The sequence below is a fragment of the Hypomesus transpacificus genome, chromosome 4, assembly GCF_021917145.1.
Source record: "Hypomesus transpacificus isolate Combined female chromosome 4, fHypTra1, whole genome shotgun sequence".
Lineage (NCBI taxonomy): Eukaryota > Metazoa > Chordata > Actinopteri > Osmeriformes > Osmeridae > Hypomesus > Hypomesus transpacificus.
The window spans coordinates 749,576-761,257 of NC_061063.1; the positions used below are offsets into that span (position 1 = coordinate 749,576).

Sequence of the window (11,682 nt, forward strand, 5' to 3'; positions counted from 1 at the left end):
ACAAAAGGTGTCTGACATATTTTCACTCCACCAACAGTTACTAGACTTTGGGTGACCTTGATATGTGTCACCATAGTAGGATGTCACCACTTGAACAGTCTACTCTACACACATGCTAACTTGGAGTAAAACAAACACACCTTAGAAAACACCGGGTCTGTTTGTGACTGTGTTCTCCAGGATGAAGAGCAGCTGTTTCAGTAATGCAACAGGCTGCTGGAGTATGCGTCAGACCACGCCCATCTAGACTCCATCATGCAGGAGCTGGCACTGGAGTCGGTGAGGAAATGGGGAAGGGGAGGCAAGGGAGAGGAGGTAAAGGAGAGGATGGATTGTGAGGGAAAGGAGGGAAAGGAAGAAGGGAGGAAATATTTTTTCCCCTTCTGACCTCAGACCTATGGTCAGTTCATGCTCACATCTTTCTTGAGCAAGGCGGTCTTAATGTGCAACTTTAGCATGGGGTCTGTGACATTACACATTCTTGAAGGTGCGAGACACTTTGTCTGTGGCAGCAAACCTGTCAGACTGACATTGTTTTTCAAGCACAAATTGGCCTCAAAGCCCAGGCCATATGCACAGTTTAATGACCTGGACACCTCACATCTCATCTAACTTCATTACAATCAGAGATGTTAGAGTGTAAGAGCTAGCTAATAACGTGTGGGAACTATTTTCAGATTCATCACTTCAACATCATAGATGTGGTGTTTGAGCTGATTCTGATGCACATGGTGAAGTTTGACTGTCGCACGCTGGAAGTGCCCCGCTTAGCCAGTCCTGCATCACAGGGGTGCAGTGACCTCAACATGTCTAGATAGCCACAGAAGTCATTTCCATATACTCGAAAATGTACAAGTGGTTGACCAGTCAGTCACAGTTTTGGTGTTTGACCCAGCCCCCCTCCTTCTCTTGCTCTCCTTCCACCACCCCCCCTCCCCCTCCACAGGTTCCAGAGGGCTTCAATGCCCAGCTATGTGTCCTGGTAGAAGCCTTCCCCCCCCAGGACACAGAGGGAGCCCCAGGGACAAAATATCAGAAGAAACTGAAGGTGGGCTCTTTCTCTATCTCAATATCTCTCGCTCTCTCTCCTTCTTTCTCTCTTTTTTTTTTTGTTCAAGATTTCCACATTGTTTGTTTGGCCCCTAATCATGTGTGCACTCCTCTTCTCTCAAAGAATCTTCTTCAACTTCCTGGAAGAAATGTTCAGTTTCCCCGCAGCCTTCTACTCCTGCTAGACTGCGCTGATGCCCAAGCTGCTGGGGCAGGTGCATCACTACCAGGGGGTCATGTTTACCGACTGGACAGAAGACGAGGACCAGGACGAGGGTCAACACGGACACCCAGACCTGGACGAGGATCAGCAGGACTCTGATGATCCTGCTGGTTATCGTCACCGTGACGCTGGAACACGGGATGGTTACGATGACCATGAAGGACCTGAGATGGAGTCTGCTGGCTTGGAAAAGGCCGGTGAGACAAACTCCTCATCTTCATCCTCCCACTCCTCCTCCAGCTCCTCCACCTCCAGGCTCGGGCCCCCAGCCCATGGGGCGACCATCGGGGGCCGCTCAGAAAGGCCGACCCCCCCCATCCTCCAGAGATGGTTCACACTGGCAAGTTGAAAACCACACCACAAACTGGCACTAGGTAGAACTGACCTGAGTCAGCGATAAGAAGGGGCACCATGTAGCCATCTCAATGATTCTGTGTCTTTGCTCTCACTTCTAAACCCAAAAGAAACAGAAGACTTTCCTCAAGGATGGACAAAATGTGGCTGCCAAGGGGAAAAAGACACACAGAATATTCAAGACCAACAAAGTGTCTCCCCTCATCTTTGAACATGAGTTCCTGACTGCATATCTGCTCATTTAAGCTTTCCCACTCTTGTTGGCTCTCCCACCAGTTCACACACACGGACACGCACACACACAGACATGCAGACACGCACGCACACAATTTTTAAGTGAGAGGTCACAGTGGTGAAGTTCTGTGTGATGTCATATCCTGTTGTGTGACGGTGTTTCCTGTCCAGGCCCAGATCTTGGCGAGTCTTCCATTGCAGGAAAGGAAAAAGTCCATCAAAGCCTTCTTACGGAGGATCTCTGCAGCACTCTCCAGGGCTTTCTGCTTCGGCTGCGTGAAGGACAAAGGGTGCTGTCAGGTCAAATAGTGTCCTAGGGCCAAATAGTGTCCTACCTGACGTCACAATGCCGTTCCGAAGCAAGGACGCGTCCGTCGCTATGCCAACCTTAAATTCCTGAGATATTTACGCGTGCTAGCAGGAAACTGTCATGGTTGCTATACTGGTTACTAGGCAGGAAGTTTTGTATTTAGGCTTATTTAAACCAGTTTATTCTACTCTACTATTTAAAGTTTTCACTCGTTCGACATTCCTGAGACAGCAACGCGCGCAGGTAGAATACTATACGTGTTGCCTTCCCGGTCTGTTAAAATTGATGCTAAATAAGTGAATTCTTTTGACGAAAACAATTAGCCAGCTAGCACTAGCTATCAAACGAGTGAAAACTTTAAATAGTAGAGTAGAATAAACTGGTTTACATAAGCCTAAATACAAAACTTCCTACCTAGTAACCAGTATAGCAACCATGACACTTTCCTGCTAGCACGCGTAAATATCTCAGGAATTTAAGGTCGGCATAGCGACGGACGCGTCCTTGCTTCGGAACGGCATTGTGACGTCAGGTAGGACACTATTTGGCCCTAGGACACTATTTGACCTGACAGTGCCACCTGCTCACTCAACTGGCTGCAGCGACAGAGGGAGAACCTCAGGATGCAAATTACGTAATTACATGTCAGAACTGCTGCTACATAGAGAGGCTGATTAACATGTGTTAAAGTAATTGTAAACAGCAACTTTACATCAGTGTAAAAGTGACCTTAAACCAGGGGTGCAAAACTAATTTTAGGTAAGGGCCCACATACTGCCCACTTTGGATCTCAAGTGGGCCAGACCAGTAAAATCATAGCATAATAATGCATATATAACGACAATATTTCTTAATGTTTCAATCATTAGTGAAGGTTTTTGATGATAAACCCAATTTTAAGGTCTTTCAAAAGTAAACGAGAAACATAAAGACAAAAAAACCCAGACATCAGCCCACTGTTTATCTCCCTGGGCTCACTCGCATATTTGACAACATTTCACGCTAGGTGACAAATTATCTTTAATTAGCTAATAGATAGTAAATAGTTCGATTTCACACGCCTGTGACCAGTGTTGGGGAAAGTTACTCAAAAAAGTCATATAGTATTAGTTATTACTATATATTAGTTATTATTAATTACTTATTATTGTTCAGTAAGAATAGTGTGATTAAGTTATGTTCAATAACAAATTACCCATCTCAATTAAGGAAGCTGATACTGTCTCGACATTTAAAACTAGATTAAAAACGTTCTTGTTTAGTCAATTCTATGATTGTTAAAGGGAAGTATGTGTTGTGCTTTCTATGTAAACCTGGGGTGTGTGCTTGCCTATGTGTGTATCACATGTAACTTTTACATTTTAATTATAGCTTATGTTCACATTGCCCAGCTAGATGTTACAAATAAAGTAAACCTGTTACTGTATATTGTAAGTATTATTATTATTATAGTTCCGTTGCTGTATATTGTTACTGTTATAGTTTTTATTACTAGTTGGAGACAACGGGGGACTGGTTGTTTTCATCCTTATTCGTATAAGTATAACCTACTTTAGAGTTCTTTCCCCTGGAACAGATTTCATGTTCCAACTGAGGGGGGCTGTCGTTGTTTTGGTGTGTGGGGCTGCATCAAATACCCTTTTTGCTCTGTTAAATTGCTGCACTAGTCCACACTTGACCGGTGGGGATCTCATTCTATTATGACTGTAACTGTTAGCTGCTCCTGGCATTCTCTAATCCCTGCTCTCCTCTCTGTCTGTCCCCCCCCCCCCCCCCACACACACATTCCCTGTGGTGTGGGGGGTTTGAGCTGTCAGGACCTGCTTGGTCGTCGGTCTGCCTACGCTGAACCAGGTCGTCACCCCGGAATCCAGTCTCCATGACGGCCAACAGCGAGTTTCCCGGTCCCATCCAACGTCTATAAAGCCGAACAATGGATTTTGGTGTTTCAAAACCCATTGACACTGTATGACTATGTTTAGCTTGTGTTCTGCTCCTCTCTCTTACCAACCGTCTCTGGAGGAGGGGATCCCTCTCTGAATTGCTCCTCCCAAGGTTTCTTCCATTTTTTCACCCGGTGGGAGTTTTTCTGGGAGTTTTTCCTTGTCTTCCTTGAGGGTTTAGGTTGGTTGAGGGGCAGTTCTATGGGCGCATGTGAAGCCCTCTGTGACATGCTTGCGTGTAAAAAGGGCTATACAAATAAATTTGATTTGATTCAATCATTGGTGAAGGTTTTTGATGATAAACCCTAGTTTAAGGTCTTTCAAAAATAAACTAGAAACATAAGACAAAAAACTTAGACATCAGCTCTTCTCTGCTGATTCCCTTGTTTTGTGACGCGTTTGACGTCAAATGCGTCACAAAGCGAGCAGCGGGCACTGCTGCCTGTACTCATAAACCTGCATATTCTTAACAGACATTTGGATTCGGAATAGCGGTTACTTTTATAGAAATGCAATTGATGTCTTCCTGCAATTTTCAAACTTAGCAAAAACATCAGACGGGCCGAGCTGGACGTCCATGTTTGACCCCCCTGCCTTAAACACTAGCCTTTCTACAGCTTTTACACACACATGACCAAACTATGTATTTTGAGAATCCTACTTGAGTTATTTCAGAATAGTTAGGAGTGCTTGCCTTTGGCAGCACAAGCTATTCAACCCTCTACAATGCAAATAAATTTCACGCTAGGTGACAAAAAATTATCTTTAAAATTATCTTTAAAATTATCTTTTATCTTTAATTATCTTTATATTAAAAATTATCTTTATCTTTAAATTATCTATCTTTTAAGATAGATATCTTTATCTTTAATGTGACAACATGTGTCTTAAGTTCAATCCAATGACGTCCGACGAGGCAAGGCAAGGACAATACAAGGAATGAAATACAGGCTTATATGGGGCCTACACAGCATAGCAAAGAGATCCACAAACCTTCTCACCTCCCAACCCCCCAGGAAGTTTTGCATCTCATTAACATTTCTCAGGTATGCGAAGGTCAACTCGTTGTATTGGAGTAGTCCTTTTGCAAGTGCCCCTGTCTTTTGCAAGTGCATGCACAGTCTTCGGGAGGATATTTCGTCGGCCTTGTCTGAAATCTTCCCTCACGAACGGACCAAATAGGCCTAAATATAGGCTACATACAAGATATGTGGAAAAGCAGTTTAAATGGGGTTTGTACATTTGACGGCTTGCAGGATGCTTTGTTTGAGCTCTGGGATCATTGCGCCGGTGAGGAACGACGTTGTCGTTTTTTCCGCATGCAACCCCTCAAACTGTGAGTATGTTTAAGGGTAAGCCAACTCCTGTTGCATGTCGTATGGACCGAGGCTAGACATTTTTTTCCAAGTCTGCAAAGTTGATTAGCCTCGAAGTTTTGGTTATTTAGCTTTCCTTGTGGCAAGTCACGTCAAAAATCAAGTTTGAAGTCAGACCGATGTGCTGTGAATTGCCTGTGACTTGTAAAATAACATACATAGGCTGCTTTCATTGTATCTTTCCTCTTCGCTAGAATACACTGCCTTCTGTGGAATATGCAAGTAGGACATTTCGGAGTTATTTTTAGGAGTTGTAGGCTAGTGGAAGTGCTTCCATGGTGAGAAAGGGAATGGCTCTCACTACAGGGCATTGATCCAATAAGTCATTCGGAAAGAGCGCTTGTTGTTTATTTTATTACCAAATGCGTGACAATGTATGTGGTTAACGCGTGTTAATGTTTACAGTCATGTCAGCCAATAGTCAGGACATTCGTTCTTGTTGTTTGAGTTTTGCTGAAGTTGTAGGACACGAATTGGACTGTTAACGTCGTCGCCTGCCTGTGTGTGTTCCAGGCCTGGTAGCAGGCCCCGTCACCGAACGACTCGATGCGCAATGTGTTACGGCAAATGTATCTCGCCTGGCATTGGCTTAAAGAAGAAACGTTGAAAGGTAGTAGCCTAGTTAGTTGGCATGTAGAGTTAGGAAGGCCTACGTTGATTTATTTTCTTGCTACCTGTCTGTTTTGTCACGAGGCCTTTCAAATAGGCCCTACCACCACGTCTTGAGATGCGAGTTGCTGACCCAGCTCGCTGACGTCGAACTGCAAGCTAGCCAACATGTTTACGCAAATAAGGGTCGTCTAGAAATGAACTGTCGTCGGTAAAGCCAACTCTCTCAAATGTTAATATTTAGGGCGCAACTGGACCTCGCCCGCTATTAACTCAATACCACGCATTTGTTTATTACCAGAGAATGTCTAATATAGGCTCTGTTATTACCATCGACCTTGTTAGCAGTTGTAATGGATGTTCATGTTGTTGCGCAGCTTCTAAACATGCCTTTGCATACTAGTTCACGAGTTATCCTCCTGAACGTGTGTGTGAAATTCAAAGGCAACATGTTAACTTGTATAGGTAGGCGTAACTAAAGTAGGGCTATTGGGCTAATGTGACTTTACACTGCAGATCTTTTCCCTTGCATGAATGATTCAGACAAGATTGATCTTCTTTCCCAACTGATGCCCAAAATGCATATCCACTGTGCTGAACAGCGTGACGCACCGGTCTTCTGTTGGGAAGCCTGCTGTGGCTGCTGCTGATGTCCAGCAGATGGCAGGGTTTTGTCGTAGCCAGAGTCCGCTGTTCACATAGCTGTTGTTTGTTCTTCCGTGAGCATAACAGTCTTCAAATAGGCTACCACGAAAATACGAAATATTTCACCAACACATAATGTACATGTTAATGGCTGGTTGCTTCTCGGAAGATTAGCCTAACTGCGATTGTTTTCGATTGTTTTATCTTTCATTTCCAATTGGAGGGCCGTGTATCACGTGACAGCTACACCACGTTTTCGCGTTAGTTTTCAAAGACTACACGTTGATTAGAGCGATTTTCCTTTGCTGTTGATGTTTTTTTCTCCGTTTAGTTTCTGTACGGATTATGTAGCCTAGCTCATTAGTACAATCGTGAAGTCCTATATCAATATGACGTTCCTGAGAATGACTCCGGTCCCTCGAGGGGCGGTGTGGTATCGCTTCTCGGCCTTTTGGCTAAGATCAAGTGTAGTATCTGTTCTTATCAGTTTAATATCTGATACGTCCCCTACCCGGGGACCATATATTAAATTGATTTTTGGAACAGGGAGATGGAATAGGGGCTTGCTCCGTCCACTCCACGCATCGACCTGGTATTGCAGTACCTCCAGGAACGGTGCACTTCCCCTTCTGGGGAAAACAAAAGGTCTAATATAAAAGTTCATATACTGCAGTGGGTGTTAAAATCACGCTTAGTAGGCTAATACGTGTTTCTCGTAAGGTAGTCATGTCAAACCATCTCCGATTTGCTCACACTACAAACCCAGAGCCAAAGCGCCACTTCTGAAATGGGTTTTCCTTGAGTACGGAAGTCCAACCACTGTCTGGAAGGCTCTGTGGTTCTCTCATCTCCATTTGGGTTTATGTTCAGGCTTTGACTGGATATTTTGTGTGACTGGTTTGTTGGTACTGCGAGCTCTCTCCACCACAGCCAGGAAAACACGCACTGAGCTGGCTCCTCAAGTCAACCTGGCAGAAATACTAACGTTTCTGATGTCAGTTTAACCACAACGAATGAAACATGGATCTATAAACACTGACTGGAGTCAAGCTGTGATGTGTACCTCTGCAGTGATGCTGTTGTTTCAGCCTTTCATAAGCAGACAAAGTTCAGAATATGACACTCCCTTACGTTACTGGAAGGGGCCAACACAAATACAGTATTTCAGTGTTTCCCACACATAGACTAATTTGTGGCGGTGCGCCACAGAATCAACACCGGCCGCCACACATTGCGTTTCGTAAAACATTTTTTTTATCGCTATTTAGGTAAAAACACGCAGCGTATTCGTTCAGCTGCATTTCCTTTCCCTGCTCTCCCTCCGTCTCTTTCACGCACGCGTCTTTCTCACATACACACACAGTCACTACGTCAGCACACGTTAGCAACAATGCATACGCCGTTCTAGTGAGACCGACAGCTACATCAGCGAGCCTTCAGCATTAGTGCCGTAGCTAAAGGTCTAGGAAAGTTGAGGCTACTTTTCGCTAGGTACCGACGGACATGTCTTAATCGAAGGTTCCCCTTCGTTCTTTTGGTGAGAAGTTTCAAGAGCTAGCTACTTACCCGGCGTCATGGAGCCGACCAGTTAAATAGTTATTTAGCACCCTGTATGCAGCGTCGCTACCTGCATATGCAGAAATTATTTGTTTGTTGTTGTTGATTTTGTGAATTATTTCGAACCCCCCCCCCCCCCCCCCCCCCCCCCCCCCCCCCCCGCCACATATAGTTTTCTAATCTGTGGGAAACACTGTATTTACTGTACTGTTCAAAAGTCATAAGCCTCCAAGATTTTGTACGTTAATTTTGTCTTCACTTTGTCGGTAGCCAGTGAAGCCACCTCCCTGACATGAGTTTTTGCAGGTTGGGATGTTTGCGTTATTCATCCCCTTTACTTTCAGTTGAGCTGCAGGCTGCAGCCCCCCCCCCCCCCCCCCCCCCCCCCCCCCCACCTACCTGGCTAAAGTCTTGCAATTTAGTAATACCTAAACATGGGTCAGGCCCAACATCACCCCAGTGGTCTCTACGGATAAGAGAGCCCAAAAACAGAAGGGAAAAAAGAAGAAAGGATTATTTCGTTTCTTATCCCTGCTGACCTGTGTTGGAACCTGTACTAGATCAGTAACGCAGCACTCTGTTACTCATCCCTTCCTTGTATTTCCTCTCCTCTACAGCTCATTGGCGGCCAGGTGACACAGTATCTGTCTCAGGAGTGTTCCAAGACAGACGTCAACGTCTCGTTTCTGGCTTACAAAAGGGTGAGAACTGCAACACTACGATAGGATAGATAGTACCTCCCACACTTGATCCCAGCAAGCTGATTCATCCCTTTAGGACTCTTAAATGTAAAAGGTGTGTGTGTGTGTGTGTGTCTCCTGTCCACCCAGCAAACTGATGTATCCATCACGGAAGCCAGCATGGTGGTGGGTCCAGATGGGATTCCGCGCACCACAGCCAGAACTTCCTGGGGGTCCAAAAACACCTCGATCCACTGGGACGAGTTCTCCCAGGACCAGGACTCCTCCTCTGAAGAGGATGAGGGCTGGACCGAAAATGATGCTCTATAGTAGCTTGTCCAGGTTAACTTGACTGATGTATGTCCACAGCGACCACTTGACAGGCAGAGGGTTCGTTGACCTGTCCTACAGGGTGGCAGCTCTCAGGCAGGCCTTCACTGTAACTGTCTACTATCTAGATAAAATCCTAGATAAAATCCTAGGAAGTTAACTCCTGTGTGCTGTTAGTATTTATTGTATTAGCTAGTTATCCTGATCCTCCATGTTTGTCCCCAGACGCTGTGCACTGACAGTAAGGTCATGTTGACGGCAGCTCGCCTGCTTCTAGGAAGGATGGCAACTTAAGCACAAAAGGTGTCTGACATATTTTCACTCCACCAACAGTTACTAGACTTTGGGTGACCTTGATATGTGTCACCATAGTAGGATGTCACCACTTGAACAGTCTACTCTACACACATGCTAACTTGGAGTAAAACAAACACACCTTAGAAAACACCGGGTCTGTTTGTGACTGTGTTCTCCAGGATGAAGAGCAGCTGTTTCAGTAATGCAACAGGCTGCTGGAGTATGCGTCAGACCACGCCCATCTAGACTCCATCATGCAGGAGCTGGCACTGGAGTCGGTGAGGAAATGGGGAAGGGGAGGCAAGGGAGAGGAGGTAAAGGAGAGGATGGATTGTGAGGGAAAGGAGGGAAAGGAAGAAGGGAGGAAATATTTTTTCCCCTTCTGACCTCAGACCTATGGTCAGTTCATGCTCACATCTTTCTTGAGCAAGGCGGTCTTAATGTGCAACTTTAGCATGGGGTCTGTGACATTACACATTCTTGAAGGTGCGAGACACTTTGTCTGTGGCAGCAAACCTGTCAGACTGACATTGTTTTTCAAGCACAAATTGGCCTCAAAGCCCAGGCCATATGCACAGTTTAATGACCTGGACACCTCACATCTCATCTAACTTCATTACAATCAGAGATGTTAGAGTGTAAGAGCTAGCTAATAACGTGTGGGAACTATTTTCAGATTCATCACTTCAACATCATAGATGTGGTGTTTGAGCTGATTCTGATGCACATGGTGAAGTTTGACTGTCGCACGCTGGAAGTGCCCCGCTTAGCCAGTCCTGCATCACAGGGGTGCAGTGACCTCAACATGTCTAGATAGCCACAGAAGTCATTTCCATATACTCGAAAATGTACAAGTGGTTGACCAGTCAGTCACAGTTTTGGTGTTTGACCCAGCCCCCCTCCTTCTCTTGCTCTCCTTCCACCACCCCCCCTCCCCCTCCACAGGTTCCAGAGGGCTTCAATGCCCAGCTACAGTGCCCTCCAAAAGTATTGGAACAGTGAGGCCAATTCCTTTATTTTTGCTGTAGACTGAAAACATTTGGGCTTGACATCAAACGATGAATGTGAAACCAGAGATCAACGTTTCAGCTTTTATTTCCAGGTATTTACATCAGGATCTGATGCACAAATTAGAAAATATCACCTTTTTGTTCGAACCCACCCATTTGTCACGTGAGCAAAAGTATTGGAACATGTGACTGACAGGTGTGTTTTGTTGCCCAGGTGTGTCCTATTACATACATTATTCAATCAATAAATACCACTGAATGTCTACACTCAGGTTCAGATTGGGTTAGATAGGTTTTGTATATGCAGACTGTATTCAGAGGTGAAAACAACATGAAAACCAGAGCGCTGTCTTTGGGTGAAAAACAAGCAATTGTGAGTCTTAGAGAAGATGGAAAATCAATCAGAACCATTGCAGAAACATTGGCCATAGCCAGTACAACCATTTGGAATGTCCTGAAGAAGAAGAAAACTACTGGTGTACTAAGTAACAGACGTCGAACAGGTAGACCAAGGAAAACATCAGCAGTTGATGACAGAAACATTGTGAGAGCTGTAAAGAAAGACCCTAAAACAACTGTTAGTGAGATCAGCAACAACCTCCAGATGGCAGGAGTGAAGGTATCACTATCTACTGTTCGCAGAAGACTTCATGAACAAAAGTACAAGGGCTACACCAGAAGATGCAAACCACTAATTAGCAAGAAGAATAGGAAGGCCAGGCTGGAAATTGCCAAAAAGTACAGAGATGAACCTCAAAAATTCTGGGACAAAGTTTTATGGACTGATGAGACAAAGATTAACTTTTACCAAAGTGATGGAAAGGCTAAAGTTTGGAGAAAGAAAGGAACTGCTCATGATCCCAAACACACAAGCTCATCTGTGAAACACGGTGGAGGTAATGTCATGGCTTGGGCTTGCATGGCTTCTTCTGGGACGGGCTCATTAATCTTCATTGAGGATGTAACACATGATGGCAGCAGCAAAATGACCTCGGAAGTTTACAGAAACATTTTGTCTGCCAATTTAAGGAAAGATGCAACCAAACTGATTGGCAGAGCCTTCA

At 44.9% G+C, this 11,682-nt stretch overlaps 1 long non-coding RNA gene and 1 other non-coding gene across 4 annotated transcripts; both read left to right on the forward strand.

Annotated features, from left to right (window-relative positions):
• The first annotated feature begins 5,012 nt into the window (after nt 1-5,012).
• Nucleotides 5,013-10,580, forward strand: LOC124467195. Of its 3 annotated transcripts, XR_006956055.1 has the most exons (6): nt 5,014-5,450; nt 8,919-9,002; nt 9,132-9,420; nt 9,537-9,614; nt 9,788-9,886; nt 10,554-10,580. It is a non-coding gene; the product is annotated as an uncharacterized LOC124467195 (long non-coding RNA). The 3 variants fall into 3 exon arrangements; XR_006956054.1 differs by having other exon boundaries at nt 5,013-5,466; nt 9,132-9,614; XR_006956053.1 differs by having other exon boundaries at nt 9,132-9,614.
• Nucleotides 7,180-7,370, forward strand: LOC124467631. Its single transcript, XR_006956098.1, has one exon. It is a non-coding gene; the product is annotated as a U2 spliceosomal RNA (small nuclear RNA).
• Nucleotides 10,581-11,682: the final 1,102 nt, after the last annotated feature.